The sequence below is a fragment of the Bufo bufo genome, chromosome 1 (genome assembly GCF_905171765.1).
Source record: "Bufo bufo chromosome 1, aBufBuf1.1, whole genome shotgun sequence".
Lineage (NCBI taxonomy): Eukaryota > Metazoa > Chordata > Amphibia > Anura > Bufonidae > Bufo > Bufo bufo.
The window spans coordinates 226,391,233-226,406,241 of NC_053389.1; the positions used below are offsets into that span (position 1 = coordinate 226,391,233).

Genomic DNA, 15,009 nt, shown 5'->3' on the forward strand with positions numbered 1-15,009 from the left:
ATCCTGTCCCCCCTCTTTCCTCTATAACTGGATCCAGTCCCCCCCCTCTTTCCTCTATAACTGAATCCTGCCCCCCCCCCCTCTTTCCTCTATAACTTGATCCAGCCCCCTTTCACTATAACTGGATCCACTATACTATTTTTTTCACTTCATCCAGTCCCCTTCTTCCCTTTATCACTGGATCCACTACACTATGTTCACTTCATCCACCCCCACCCTCTCCAGTACCCTGGACCCCGCATCCTCCCTGCTCCGCTTCCTGTTTCCAGGCTCATCCTGCCCTGGAAATTTTGGAATGTTCACTTTTCCTGATTGACAGATGCCGCAGCCAATTCGCGGGCAAGCTCGGTGTAAGCCCGCCTCCTCCTCCGTGCAGGACAGTGAGAGCCGTGGAGGGGCGTGGCCGAGCGACGTCACGGGGAGCCCGGGCTGAGGGGAGAGAGAGGCAGAGGGTAGTAGGGAGGGGAGTCACCGGGGAGGGGGACACTGGCGTCTTTGTACCCAGGATCCGGGACACCACAGGGCAGGTAAGACCGGGGGACTCTGCGCTGTTATTAGGAAGGGAGGTGGAATTGTCCTTTAACTTTCAGCCATGTGCTTCCTGCTGTGAGTGGAGTTCCGGGGGCCCCCAGGGGCCCTGCCTGGGCTGTGGACTGTATAGAGTGCCCTGTATGGGGCTGCGGGCAAGGAAGGCTTTACACAAGTTTCCTTGTCTGTGCTGACTTTGTTTCATTGCTTCTCGATCTGATAAGGGAGTTGTGCAACTTCTCTCCCAACTGCGGAGGAACTACAACTCCAGACGTGTGGGCAGCTGGAGCATGCTGGGACTTGTAGTTCCACTGCAGGAAAAAGTCATCCTCCCAGTGTCTGTGATCCTGAAATGTGGGGCTGGATTCCCACTGCTGAGGTGCTGGAACAATTCACTCCTTGTTGGGAGCAGGCTCAGGTGGTGGGGCCACTCTTCTACCACAGGTTGGCACTGGCCACACCAAGGAAGGCTGTCAGAGACCTGGGACTTGGGTGACAGTGATGAGTCACTGGGGTTAGCAAACTGGCACGTAGTCTCCTGGCATCTTGGGCACTGATGTTAGGCAGGTCGATATTCATACACAGGGTGAGGGCGGGCTTGCAGTTGGGACATTGATAGCGATCTGGGACAAGCTGGCATTGGAGCACGAATCTAGGGCAGGCTGCCACCCTGGCATACATTTACGACAAGCCAGCACTTGGGCACAGATCTGGGGCAAGCGGTTTTACTTGATCAGTATTCTTATGAGGGCTAGTCTGTGTGGGTGTTGACCCTGGCCAGGTGAGGGACCTGGGTACATTTCTAATGCAGCTTGTGAGGGCACACTCGGGGTGCTTGAGTGCTTCAGGACAGTTCCTTTCAATCTGCAACAGTTGCGGAACTACTACTCCCATTATGCTCCAGCAGCCATCAGATGGGGAGTCACAAGGTTGGAGACCCCTGATCAGCACTAGCACTGAAGAGGAAGCAGTTGGTACTCCACAAGGTGGCATCTTGCCCCATGTACCCATGTGTGTCATTGAAGAGAGCAGTTTATCTGACAGTCTTCCTGTGATGGTTTTCACTCCAGTGTCTGGTGGTTTTCTCACTTCCTCTGATGATAGTACGTGCTCAGTGCCTTTTTTTTTTTTGGGAGGGGGGGAGAGGGAGGGACTGATGCATTTCAGGATGAACTTTGACAGCATTGTCCTAGAATGATGAGGCTCACTGACTATGAGCTATGTGAATGTAATTCAGCCTCTGACTGGTGCTGGAGAGAGGGAGAGCTGCTTCCATTAGTGTCTGGACACAGAGCTGGCTGCAGCAGAGACCACCATGGGGCAGATTTACCCGTCCTGTACCAGACTTATCACAGGGGCTGGATGATGAATGTGGTGCAGGGAAAGACACCTCTGAGGGCTCATTCACACAACGTAAGGGCTCCGTGCCCGTGTTGAGGACGGCAAATAGCGGTCTGCAATATATGGGACCGGGTGTGTGCAGTGCTGCGCTGCGGACCCATTGACTTGAATGGGTCCATGATCTGCAAGATGCGCCAAAACATAGGATATGTCTTTTGCAGTGCGGAGGCACGGACCCGAAAGCCCATGGAAGCCCTTCGTAGTGTTTCTGTGGGCATACGTCCGAAGAGAGGACACGGCATCGGATCTTGCGGATCATGGACCCATTTAAGGCGTTTGCAGTCTGCAACGCGTGCATGGAGCCTTTACCGTCGTGTTCATGAGCCCTAAGTTTATACCAACTATTAGACGGTTTAGAGACTGAATTATTACGCAATTTTGGCACTAAGGCCCCTTGCAGACGAGCGTGTATTCCGTGCGGGTGCAATGCGCGATGTGAACGCATTGTTGCCCGCACGGAATCCGGACCCATTCATTTCAATGGGGCTGTGTACATGTGCGTTGGTTTTCACGCATCACTTGAGCGTGCAGCATGTTCTATATATTTTTTTCCATTGTTCTGTATGGGAAAAGAACATTGAAATAACGGAACGGCCGGATTCATCATGGCGTTGATTATGGGATCTGACAGGTTTCTACCAGGAAGCGATCATTTTTTTTATGTTGCTGGCTTTTTTACATATTATTACTTTTTTTTTTGTAAAAATTTGCTACTGCATCTAACGGAGCGTCTGACCTCAACCTTATGCACAGGACCGTATCCGTTTTGCAGTTTGCAAAATACATGTGCGGTCCATGTGCCGTCGTTTTTTTGTGGACCCATTGACTTCAGTGGTTCTGTGGGCCATATTTTGCGGACGTATTCTATCCTTTTCCAGAACGGACATACGTTTCTGGAAAGCATATGGATGATCCATGTGCGTTGCGCAAAAAGATAGCACATGGTCGCAAAATGGGGACCACAGACCCATTCAAGTCAACAGGTCCATAAAGAAAAAAAAATGAAAAGCGTCCTTATTTTACGGATCACAAAATACATACAGTTGTGTGCATGAGACCTGGATGTGAGCATACCGTTTAAGGTGCATTCACATCACTATATCCGCTTTGCTGCGCATCCGCAAATTACAGATGCGGTCCTTGTGCATACCGCACTTTTTGCAGGCCTCATTGAAAAAAATACTTATTCTTGTCCGCAGAATGGAAAAAATAGCCATTTTTTTAAATAATTTGCGGCTTGGCCACACAGATGTGGATGTGTGCTGTCCACATTTTTTGCAGCCCAATAGAAATATATGAGTTCGCATTTGATCTGCAAACAATGCGGTTCATCCGCGGACTGAAAATACGGTTGTGTGAATGCACCCTTACCACAATCCTCATATTCCCTGACTGGTAGCAGAGATCTTGGAAATTAAAACTGATCCAGAAATGATATTAGCAAGTTTTTATTCAAGCTCTGGTAGTACTTATACTCTGGTACTCCAGCAGAGAACAGTTGTGATTCTTCCTCCAGAGTGATGCTGGGAGTTGTAGTCTTCTAACAGCTGAAGAGTCACAGGTTGGAGCTAGAAGACAGGTTATGGTCTCTACAGTTACGGTATAGCATGGGGAATGCAGGAGGCGGATTCCTATCCTCTTTTATGGTGGTGTAATCCTTTACAATGATGGGAGTTTTATTGGGAGCCCCTGTGCCGTCTGGGAAAGAATTAGTTTTTATCGTTTTACAGCTGGAGGGAGCAGCAGCTGCTCGGATTTGTCTCCGATCATCTCCCTTAAAAACGTTACAACTTCTAAATTTAACGTGAATTACATCTGTTCACTGGCGCATGAGTCAGGGCAGGAAAATACTTTTATTTGAATGGAAAGTCTTCTACTGAGGACTATTAAAGGGGCAGAGCACCTGGAGGTGAAGGAGCCACCTATGCTCCACCAGTGGCACCCGGGCTTATTGTAGGGGGCAGGCTGGTGACCCCCTGGATATTGAGACGTCCCATTACTCTCATTAAAGTGGTTTTCTTCTGCTGTAGATTGGTGGGGGGTCTGACTTCCGTCACCCATACAGCTAAATGAAAGGGCCATGGCACAGCACCATGTGTATGGTTGTGGCTGTGCCTGGTACAGCACCTCAGGCCCAATTACTTGTACTGGGCTGAGCTGCAGTACTAAGCACAGCCACAACCATGTGTGTGGCGCTATCTCTGGGTAAACAGTGGTTATCTAGTACATTTATGATAAACTGTTCTCAACACCTCACACTGTCACCGATTACCCGTTACCACATAGTCCCAGCACTACCATAAGTATTCGGGTCCATTCACACGTCCACAACTTGTTTTGCGGATCGGCAAACCACGGACAGCGGCAATGTGCGTTCCGCATTTTGCGGACCGCACATTGCCGGCACTAATAGAATATGCCTATTCTTGTCCGCAATAGCGGACAAGAATAGGACATGTTCTATTTTTTTCGATAACGGCATTGCGGACCCAGGAGTGCGGGTCCAAAATTCCATGTCCGGGCTGCACATCGTGCTGCCCCATAGAAATGAATGGGTCCACAATTCCGTTCCGCAAAATGCGGAACGAAATTGCGGACGTGTGAATGGACACTCACACGTCTTAAATGACATTCTTGACATTGTAAACAAAGTTTGACGAGACACAAACTGTAGAGGTACGTGTCTCACTTCAGAACCTGAATGTGTTCTGTGCCACTTTCAATAAACTTTATTGACATTGTTTTAGTCATCGGAATCAGAAATCGGCCTCTTGTCTCTGCACCTTAAAAAAAAAAAAAATTCAAGTGAAAAAACGACATTTTATAAAGTATAGGAATAGTTTCTTTTCTGTCCTCCTGTAGCTGTTTGCCTCATCTTCACGCTCGAGTATGGTTCTGGCACCTCCAAAGCCTTGGTGTTAATTTGACGTTGAGTTGTTAGGCCCAGGGTGGCTGGGTCTGGCCCCCGTCCAGCGTTTGGTCATTAAACAGTTAACATACACTTTCTACATTCCAGAAAAATACTCGTCATTCCTGCCGAAGACTCAATAACAGGGCAGGGGGGGAAGAAAAAGCAGGAATTTGGTTGAATATTTTCAGCCAAGGGCACAGATTGCCGTCTGGATTACAGGGAGACTGCTGCGGTGCCCCAGCGGGTCATGTTCATTTCCACTGCTTGAAGGGAAGCCTCATGCACACCACCGTATTTTGGGTCCGCATCCGATCTGCATTTTTTGTGGATCACATGCGGACCCATTCATTTCTATGGAGCAGCAGCGCTTGGATATCTTCAGTGTGCTGTCCGCATCCATGCGGCCCTTCCGCAAATGATGGAACATGTCCTATTCTTGTCCGTTATGTAGACAAGAATAGGCATTTCTACTTTGGGGCCTGCGAAATGTGCGGGATCCACATGGACCGCATCCGTATTTTGTGGATCCGCAATTTGCGAACAGCGTGCAGGAGGCCTAAACCTGTGGGGGAGGAGATTTTGTCCTCAGATATCAGCCAATTCAGGCTGAATGTAGTGTACCCCCCCTTCCTTCCCCCAAAAGAAGCCACATGGCGAAAAGCATTGGAGTCCTCGCTGTCATACTGTGTCAGTAACTAACCTCAAATCTCATTAGCTGGTTCACGGATATTAATTATATGGCACTTTTACTGATATCGATATTAATTACTGGCCAGTATATAATTTTTATCTTAGTTTTCTTGATATATGTGTGTGTGTGTGTGTGTGTGTATATATATATATATATATATATATATATATATATATATATATATATATATATATATATTACGTCCATTGACCATATACAATAAATTTTGTGATACCAATTGTTTTTATATTGCATTAAAGCTTATATGTGAATTATTCAATATCACGCATACGATATAATCTGCGAACTGATGGTAGTTGCCCATAGCAACCAATCAGATACCACCTTTCATTTTGGAAATCTCCTTTGGAAAATGAAAGGAGGAATCTGATTGGTTGCTATAGGCAACCAAGCCAGTTGTACTTTACACCAGTTTGATAAATGACCCCCAAAATACTTTTTATTTTTTGGAAATGATAGATTCTCTTCACTTCTCTGTGAATTAGTCCAAGGGAATTTATAGCTGTTTGATAGTTTCGCTCCCTTTGGTATGTCTATTATCTAGGAGCTGGATGTAGTGTTTGTGAATGGGAAGCCCAGGCCAGTCCCGACTCCCTGCCCCCATAGTCGCTACTTGTCACATATTTTTTGCAGCTTGTTTCCTGTAGGGTCATGTCGGTTGTGGGAATTTAACCCCAATGTGCTGGGAAAGCTGGCCATATACTTTACATGTATGTCAGCCGAACCTGCTGACCGCTGATCTAACGTGTCTGGAGAGAAGGATGGAGCTGAGGGACACATGCATATTTGGCCTAGTATTGGGAGGTCGGAAGAGGTGGCTGTCGAGCTAACAAGCGTTCCGAAAGCATCTAAAATGTATGGTCATTTCAGAGAAATCTGCCATGTGTGTCATGAGTAATGGCACTATATTTGACCGTTACATGACGTTGGCATTTTTTATCCATTTTCCTCTATCTGTGTGACCTATATATTATGGGGACATATGAGCAGGTCAGAGCGGTGACGTCCGTACTCCTTACCTCGGTCCCCTTACAATTTCCATATTAAACGTTAAATCACCTTTGGCGCCATTTCCCAGGTTTCCATCGTGGCGGCCTTGGCTTGTCACGCACTTCTTGACATAAGGCTGTGTATAGCGCGCGATGACAGAATATTCCACTGCTCTGATCCCTGGTTTATAATGGAGATTTTTCCTTCAGGCTAAAGCCATCCGCTGATGAATTACTGTAATCTGCTCTGAAAATACAGAACTAGAGATAATGGAGGCTGCCACCCATTGAAGGGCCCACATGTCCATTAAGGGGGTTGTAATGTGTATATAACTGTCAGCGTGTATGTATGTATCCAGTCACATGACCCCTTCTACTAAACAAGACGGGGCTTTCTCTGACATTGCGTCCACTTCTGTCTTCCGGTCCAGAGCGTGTCACCACTGTGGGTGGTCTGTAGACGGTACCAGAACCCCCCCCCCCCCAGTCATGTGTCACATCATGATCCCATTGACAATCAAAAGAAGCCAAGTCGCAGTTGACTTCCCGATCTTCATGTCACACGACAGAAGCCTGAACCCCCTACCATACTTTGTATAGACTGGAGAACCCCTCGAAGCGCTGACCCTGCAAAAAAGATAAAACATGTCCTATCCGTTTTGCTGACAAGGACAGGCATTGTTACAATGGATCCGCAAAAAAAACGGATACCATATGGAACGTTATCCTTTTTTTTTTTTTTTGGCGGATACGCAATTTGCGGTCCGCAAAACCCATACGGTCGTGTGAATGTAGCCTTTGGCTGGTACAGGAGGTCTGCCTCTTGTTTGCTGACATCGAGCAGAGATTTGAGAATCGGAATGCCCTCGGGCAGATTTCCTAATCCTGTATAATATTTTGACCGTGTAAATTTAGATCGGACCAGATTTATCACAGGGGCTCAGACTGGATGATAAGTTTGGTACATGACTAGACGTTTTGGGGGTCATGTATCATAGACTGGCGTTGTACTCTGGTCTTTAATATCCCCTGCGCTTAATTTATGATGTGGTGCGGGGCTAGTCATAAATTAGGCACATCCTTCAGCAGTCGGTGCACCTCCATTGGGATCTGGTGTAAATGATAGTGAATGTACCAGGGCTGGTAAATTAAGCGCACAGGCGTTCAAAAAGTCGCAAAATACAGGTGGGTGTGCAACTTTTTAATGCCAGTTTTTGGCATAGGGGATCATAATAAAAGACCCCCATTCTCTAACTTTTATTTCACATATTAGTTGGCTTACTTAGGCCTCTTGCACACGAAAGTTTTTTTTTTCTCTCCGTTTTTTGAGGTCCATATACAGAACCATTCATTTCAATGGGTGCATACAAAAAACGGAATGTACTCGGCAAAACAGAACGGAATCAGAAACACTACTGAAACTAAAAACGGACCGCAAAATACAGAAAAAGCCATAGTCGTGTGCAAGAGGCCTTAGCAATAGAATGTTGATTTAGAATTGTCACATCTTAGGCCACGCCCATTTCCTCACTAAGCCACACCCTCTTAAGTGCAGCACGACAGAGTCCGTCATACCAGAGAAGATTGCGTTTACGGACTGGGGTAGTAATGGTGGCCATATTGCTTGCACATTTCGATGAGTAAATCTGCCCCAATGCACATGCAATGTTTCCGGGAGTGCAGGGCGAGTTTATTGAGGGATTGTTATTTAGGCAGCTTTCTACTGTAGCCCGGGGGTGGAGCTTTGTGTTAACCCTCTATGGTCTGCACCGTGGGCAGATCATGCTGTCTGGCCGCAGTGCAGGGCTCCCTCTTGGTACCAGACAACCCCAGAATAGATGGCACCATAAATACATGTTATAATCCGGAGGGGAAAACGAGACCCACGTGTATTTTTTACCAAGTCTACGGATATTCCCAGCGCATGTCCCCTAAATCAGCTGTTCTATCTGCTCCTGGGAAAGCTGGGTGACAACCAATATGGCTTCCATTACAGCCTCTAACTGCAAATCTGTTGTGATAAATAATATCATCACTATCAGTAATGTGGGAATGTTGGGTGACCACCCTGTAAAGGAGGCAGCGATTTCTCTCTCTACCCTGGATTTCTGAATAACGAGGCTAGGACTCTGTGGGAGCTGTAATGGAGGCCATATTGGTTATTACCCAGCTTTCCCAGACTCCAGTGATCTCCGTGCCTGTGGGTGGTGGGGCTGGAGGAGCCGCACTGGATAAGGAACCTTTAATGAGCTAAGGCGCTCGGTTCTTAATCTTCAAAGACATAATCCGCTTTCTGATTCTTTCAAGAAGTTTGTGTTTTGTTTTCTTTGAAATCCTATCCCGGTCGTATAATGGTGCAGTATTCTGTACACCTCTGTAAGGAACTGAGCGAGACTCGCTACCCCTTTAAATGTTAAGGAATTGCATTTTGAGCCGTTTTCTTACTCCACTCCCCCCTCCCTCAACAATACATTCATGGCCACTTGTAATTGAAGGGAATTGCTTGGAATGCAGTTCCTCAGTATATGGCTAATATGCCTCCATGGACAGTGCACGTGCCCACTAATGAGTCCTTGGTGACACCACGGAAGCATGCCCTACATTATAGTCTATGGGTCAGAGAAAACCATGGACACAACATGGATGCCATCAGTGTTTGGTCAGTGGTTTTCACGGATTGTTGCTAGGAGATTCTCTGGAAACCATTTTTTAGCCTGGCAGTGTCCGTGGAATACAGATGATGCGTGAAGGGCAAAAAAACGAACACATGGACCAAACACTGATTCTTCATGGATATTTGGGAAAATCACCATAGTTAGGTCTTATGCACACAAACGTATTTTTTGACCATGTCCGTTTCAGGTTTATTTGCTGCCTGTATGTGGAACCATTCACCTAAACGGGGCCACAAAAAACGGAAATGACTCTGTGTGCCTTCCGTGTCCGCATGGCCGTTCCGTAAAAAAATAGAAACATGTTCTATTATTGTCCACATTAAAGGGGTTGTCTCACTTCAGCAACTGGAATTTATCATGTAGAGAAAGTTAATACAAGGCACTTACTAATGTATTGTTATTGTCCATATTGCTTCTTTTGCTGGCTGGATTCATTTTTCCATCACATCATACTCTGCTTGTATCTTTGGTTATGACCAACCTGCAATCCATCAGTGGTGGCCGTGCTCTCACACTACAGGAAAAAGCGTTGGCGTCCCTGGTGGCCAGGAGTCCAGGACCATGGGAGCTCACATAGTCTGGTACTTTGGTACTCCTATAGTGTGCAAGCATGGGTGCCGCTGCTGGATTGCTGGGTGGTCTGTAACCATGGAAACGAGCAGTGAATAATGTGAAGGAAAAATGAATCCAGCCAGCAAAGGAAGCAATATGGATAATAACAATACGTTAGTAAGTGCCTTGTATTAACTTTCTCTATATGATAAATGCCATTTGCTGAAGTGAGACAACCCCTTTAAGGACAAGGATAGGACTGTTCTATTATGGATCAATACAACAACGGTCGTGTGCATGAGCCCTTAGGCATATTTGTCATTCTGGAGCCTGGGAAACATGACTAGTGGCTCTAATGGCAGCCCGTTCCTCTCAAGTCACTGGGGGTCATTTACCAAGACTGGCTTTTTAGGCCTTGCCCATGACTTGTGCTGTCACGCACCCATTGATTTGAATGTGTCTGTTTACACGTCAGTTTTTTTTACTGACCATGGGTCAGTGAAAAAATCACGGAGACACGCACTACTTTGGTCCAGACTGCGGACCAAACACGCCTAATATAGTCTATGGGTCAATGAAATTCACAGACTCAACACAGATGGCATCCATGTTGGGTCTGTTTTTCCTGAAGACTGATAGGAGATGCTTTGGAAAGAAATTTTCAGCTGAGCAGTGTCTGTGGATTACAGATGACGCACGGAGGGTAAAAACGGACACGCGGACCAAGCACGGATCCTTCAAAGACATCTTCATGGATGAAACACGTTTTTTTAATGGATGTCAAACTCACACGAAAATGTGGACGAGGCCTTACTCCGGTCTTTGATAGCCCCTGCGCTGCTGGAGGAAACCCCTTATTTAGGATGAGCCCCCTCTCCAGCAGTCCGTCCACCTGCAGTAAATACACCGGCCCCTGATGGGAGTAGTTTTCTCTCCTCTTTTACGCCTGTTTCCAGGTAGTAAATTTGCCAGGACCGATGTCCTGGGCTAGGCCTGGCCCCCTCCACTCCCCTGTGGCGAGGACAACGTTAAAACACCCAAGCGTCAAAAAAATGGGATTTAAAAAGTTGCAGAACAGTCTTTTGACTTTTTTTTTTTTTTTTAGCTAAAAACTGGCATAGGGATCTTAGTAAATGACCCCCACTGTCTTGTCTTAATGTGTTCTGGTAGGTCAGATAATTATTGGGGGAGATTTATCAAAACCAATGTAAAGGAAAACTGCCTTAGTTGCCCCCTAGCAACCAATCAGATTCCACCTTTCATTTTTCAGAGCTCCTTTGGAAAATGAAAGGTGGAATCTGATTGGTTTCTATGGGCAACTAAGGCAGTTTTCCTTTGCACCAGTTTTGATAAACCTACCCCAATATTTCCGTATTTTACATTACATACTCTAGTCATAGCTAACCACATTACCACGAGCAGTGCATTGTGGGAGATGGCCGTCTCCCATTCACTTACCTAATGGTAGGGTGGAGCTAATTTGCCCTGCACAACTAGAACATTTGGAAAGCAGCTCTGGATGTGACTGGGGCAGACGGGAAATAACTCAGAATTGCTTCAAATAACGTGAATCCTAGAAATGTAGCCTAAAATCATGAGTAGCCTGTAATACAAAAGCGAAGAAATGGAAACAATAGTGGAAACGTCCAGTTTCTCCAAAGGTGATAATCTTTATTAAATATCATAAGGTGCAGATAAAATCCATAATCCAAAAAGTCTGTATCAAAATGCAAAGAAATACTTTCACACTGGCGTTTTGGCTTTCCGTTTGTGAGATCCGTTCAGGGCTCTCACAAGCGGTCCACAACGGATCAGTTTTGCCCTAATGCATTCAGAATGGGTAAGGATCCGCTCTGGAGGCGGACACCAAAACGTAGTCTGCTGCGTTTGGCACAGTTTCATCAAGCAGACCGCAAAACGGATCCGCCCCACTCCTGACACACAATGTAAGTCAATGGGGACGGATCCGTCTTGGCTATGTTACAGATAATACAAACGGATCTGTTCATGACGGATGCATGCGGTTGTATTATTGTAACGGATCCTTTTTTGCAGATCCATGACGGATCCGCCCAAATCGCGAGTGTGAAAGTAGCCTTAAATGGCTGACAACCGGGAACAGCAGCTTCCAGTGATGGCTAACCTCCGGCACGCCAGCTGTGGGGAAACTACCACTCCCAGCATGCTCCATTCATTTCGGTGGCGTTCTGAGAACAGTCAAGCAAGTGTACATCTTGAGAGTAGTAGTTTTACCACAGCTGGCGTGTCTACTTCAGTTTTAGGACTCGTGCACACAAACGTGTGTCGGCCAGGCCCGTATTGTGGTCCGCAATATGCTGGCACCGACCACTTGTGCACCGCATCACGGATGTGGACCCATTCAGTCGAATGGGTCCGCAATCTGGAAGGTGCGGTGTAGAATGGAGGCACGGAACCCAACGGGGTTTCTCTCCGTGCCTCCTCACCGTTCTATTTTTTTGCGGTGCGGACGCGTTATGGTCCCCAATGCACGGAAGGGGCGGAAAGCGTTTGTGTGCATGAGCCCTTCCTTTGCTCTCTCGGCTTATGCTGCGTTCTCTGTTTCTAGGCGTTGATATATAGCTTCCTTCTGTGCACTGACCAGGCTTTGTTGTGGGGGTGAGAATCCCCACAGCTGTGAGAGGGGCTGTAAATATGAGGGCACAGGGAGATCCGATTCCCGGACTTGTGTGGGCCTGTCCATCCCTAGCAAATGTGACATTTACACGTAGCCATCCGGTCCGCATAGCTTTGTTCCCACCATATACACAACTCATCCTTTTGTGGTATGTTTGTAGAATCCATTTCCTTCTGGTTTTCTGATGTGTGTCAGTCTTTACTGTAATTCTGGCATTCTGTTCATGATCCAGGAAGCTCCCTGTGTCTGGGAAAGCTGGATGACAACCCTGGAATGGCCTGTTTCACTGACATGACCTATAAACTGCTGTGTCCTGTGCACGACTGAGTGTGAGAACGATCTGTCACATGAGTGGCGACCTCCGTAAATACGGTAGGAAAAGAAAGGAAGTTTTGTTCTTAGAAAAACCGTGACTTATCAGTGCCGAGTCTTATGAGCCGATGAGATTGAAATCTACATGAGATGTATGTGAGGGGAGGGTGAGCTCTACAGCCTCAAATATGTCAGACTGCGGGAGTCATTTATCGTTGTATGATTGTTGTGAAAAACGCTGAATATAGAACATGCTGCGATTTTCACACAACACAGAACTGATGAGTGAAAAAATATACATCAGACCCATTGAAATGAATGGGTCAGGATTCATTACTTCTATTCTTATACATAGGAGGCAGTATTATAGTAGTTATAATCTTGTACATAGGAGGCAGTATTATAGTAGTTATAATCTTGTACATAGGAGGCAGTATTATAGTAGTTATAATCTTGTACATAGGAGGCAGTATTATAGTAGTTATATTCTTGTACATAGGAGGTAGTATTATAGTAGTTATATTCTTGTACATAGGAGACAGTATTATAGTAGTTATATTCTTGTACATAGGAGGCAGTATTATAGTAGTTATATTCTTGTACATAGGAGGCAGTATTATAGTAGTTATATTCTTGTACATAGGAGGCAGTATTATAGTAGTTATATTCTTGTACATAGGAGACAGTATCATAGTAGTTATATTCTTGTACATAGGAGGCAGTAGTATAGTAGTTATATTCTTGTACATAGGAGGCAGTATTATAGTAGTTATATTCTTGTACATAGGAGGCAGTATTATAGTAGTTATATTCTTGTACATAGGCAGTATTATAGTAGCTACAGTGCTCCAGACTAAAAAAAAATACCTAGTAGCCATTGGCTCCTGAACTGAAAAATTTAGGAGCCAAATAAAATTTTTAGTTGCCAAATCGAAACCGAATCAAAATTTTGGTATTGTGACAACGCTACGCCGATCAGATCGGCATAGGGTTGTTTTGATACCAAAATTTTGATTCGCTTTCGACACCATAAAAAAGTATTGTGATACTCAATACCACACCTGAGGGGTTAACTGCAGCGGACCGCAGCTCCCTGTCATAGAGGCCGGGTGCCGGCTATTTGATTCTGGCACCTGCCTCATGTATTTGTATTAACAGGTCAGTTATCTTCATTGGTGGCGCAGTGGCCACAGCTCCTCCCATCTCTCTTCTTATTGGCGGCGGCAGCAGCAGCACAGGGGGGGAGGAAGAGACTCCTTCTCCACTGCGCTGCTGAGAAGAACATCAGCGGCGGGACAGAGCACTATCATCTCCTGTGCCCCGCCGCTGTATTCAAGGAGGCAGTATTATAGTATCTATATTCTTGTATATAGGAGGCAGTATTATAGTAGTTATATTGTATATAGGAAGTATTATAGTAGTTATATTCTTGTACATAGGAGGCAGTATTATAGTAGCTATATTCTTGTACATAGGAGGCAGTATTATAGTAGTTATATTCTTGTACATAGGAGGCAGTATTATAGTAGTTATATTCTTGTACATAGGAGGTAGTATTATAGTAGTTATATTCTTGTACATAGGAGGCAGTATTATAGTAGTTATATTCTTGTACATAGGAGGCAGTATTATAGTAGTTATATTCTTGTACATAGGAGGCAGTATTATAGTAGTTATATTCTTGTACATAGGCAGTATTATAGTAGCTACAGTGCTCCAGACTAAAAAAAAATACCTAGTAGCCATTGGCTCCTGAACTGAAAAATTTAGGAGCCAAATAAAATTTTTAGTTGCCAAATCGAAACCGAATCAAAATTTTGGTATTGTGACAACGCTACGCCGATCAGATCGGCATAGGGTTGTTTTGATACCAAAATTTTGATTCGCTTTCGACACCATAAAAAAGTATTGTGATACTCAATACCACACCTGAGGGGTTAACTGCAGCGGACCGCAGCTCCCTGTCATAGAGGCCAGGTGCCGGCTATTTGATTCTGGCACCTGCCTCATGTATTTGTATTAACAGGTCAGTTATCTTCATTGGTGGCGCAGTGGCCACAGCTCCTCCCATCTCTCTTCTTATTGGCGGCGGCAGCAGCACAGGGGGGGAGGAAGAGACTCCTTCTCCACTGCGCTGCTGAGAAGAACATCAGCGGCGGGACAGAGCACTATCATCTCCTGTGCCCCGCCGCTGTATTCAAGGAGGCAGTATTATAGTATCTATATTCTTGTATATAGGAGGCAGTATTATAGTAGTTATATTGTATATAGGA

At 45.6% G+C, this 15,009-nt stretch overlaps 1 protein-coding gene across 17 annotated transcripts in view; it reads left to right on the forward strand.

Annotated features, from left to right (window-relative positions):
* The first annotated feature begins 408 nt into the window (after window positions 1-408).
* PPFIBP1 (PPFIA binding protein 1) overlaps window positions 409-15,009 on the forward strand; it is a 124,934-nt gene continuing 110,333 nt past the window's right edge. For all 17 annotated transcript variants that reach the window (XM_040435840.1, XM_040435853.1, XM_040435874.1 and 14 more), the window contains exon 1: window positions 409-527. The gene's annotated coding sequence lies outside the window, so the exon portion shown is untranslated. The remainder of the gene's footprint in view (window positions 528-15,009) is intronic.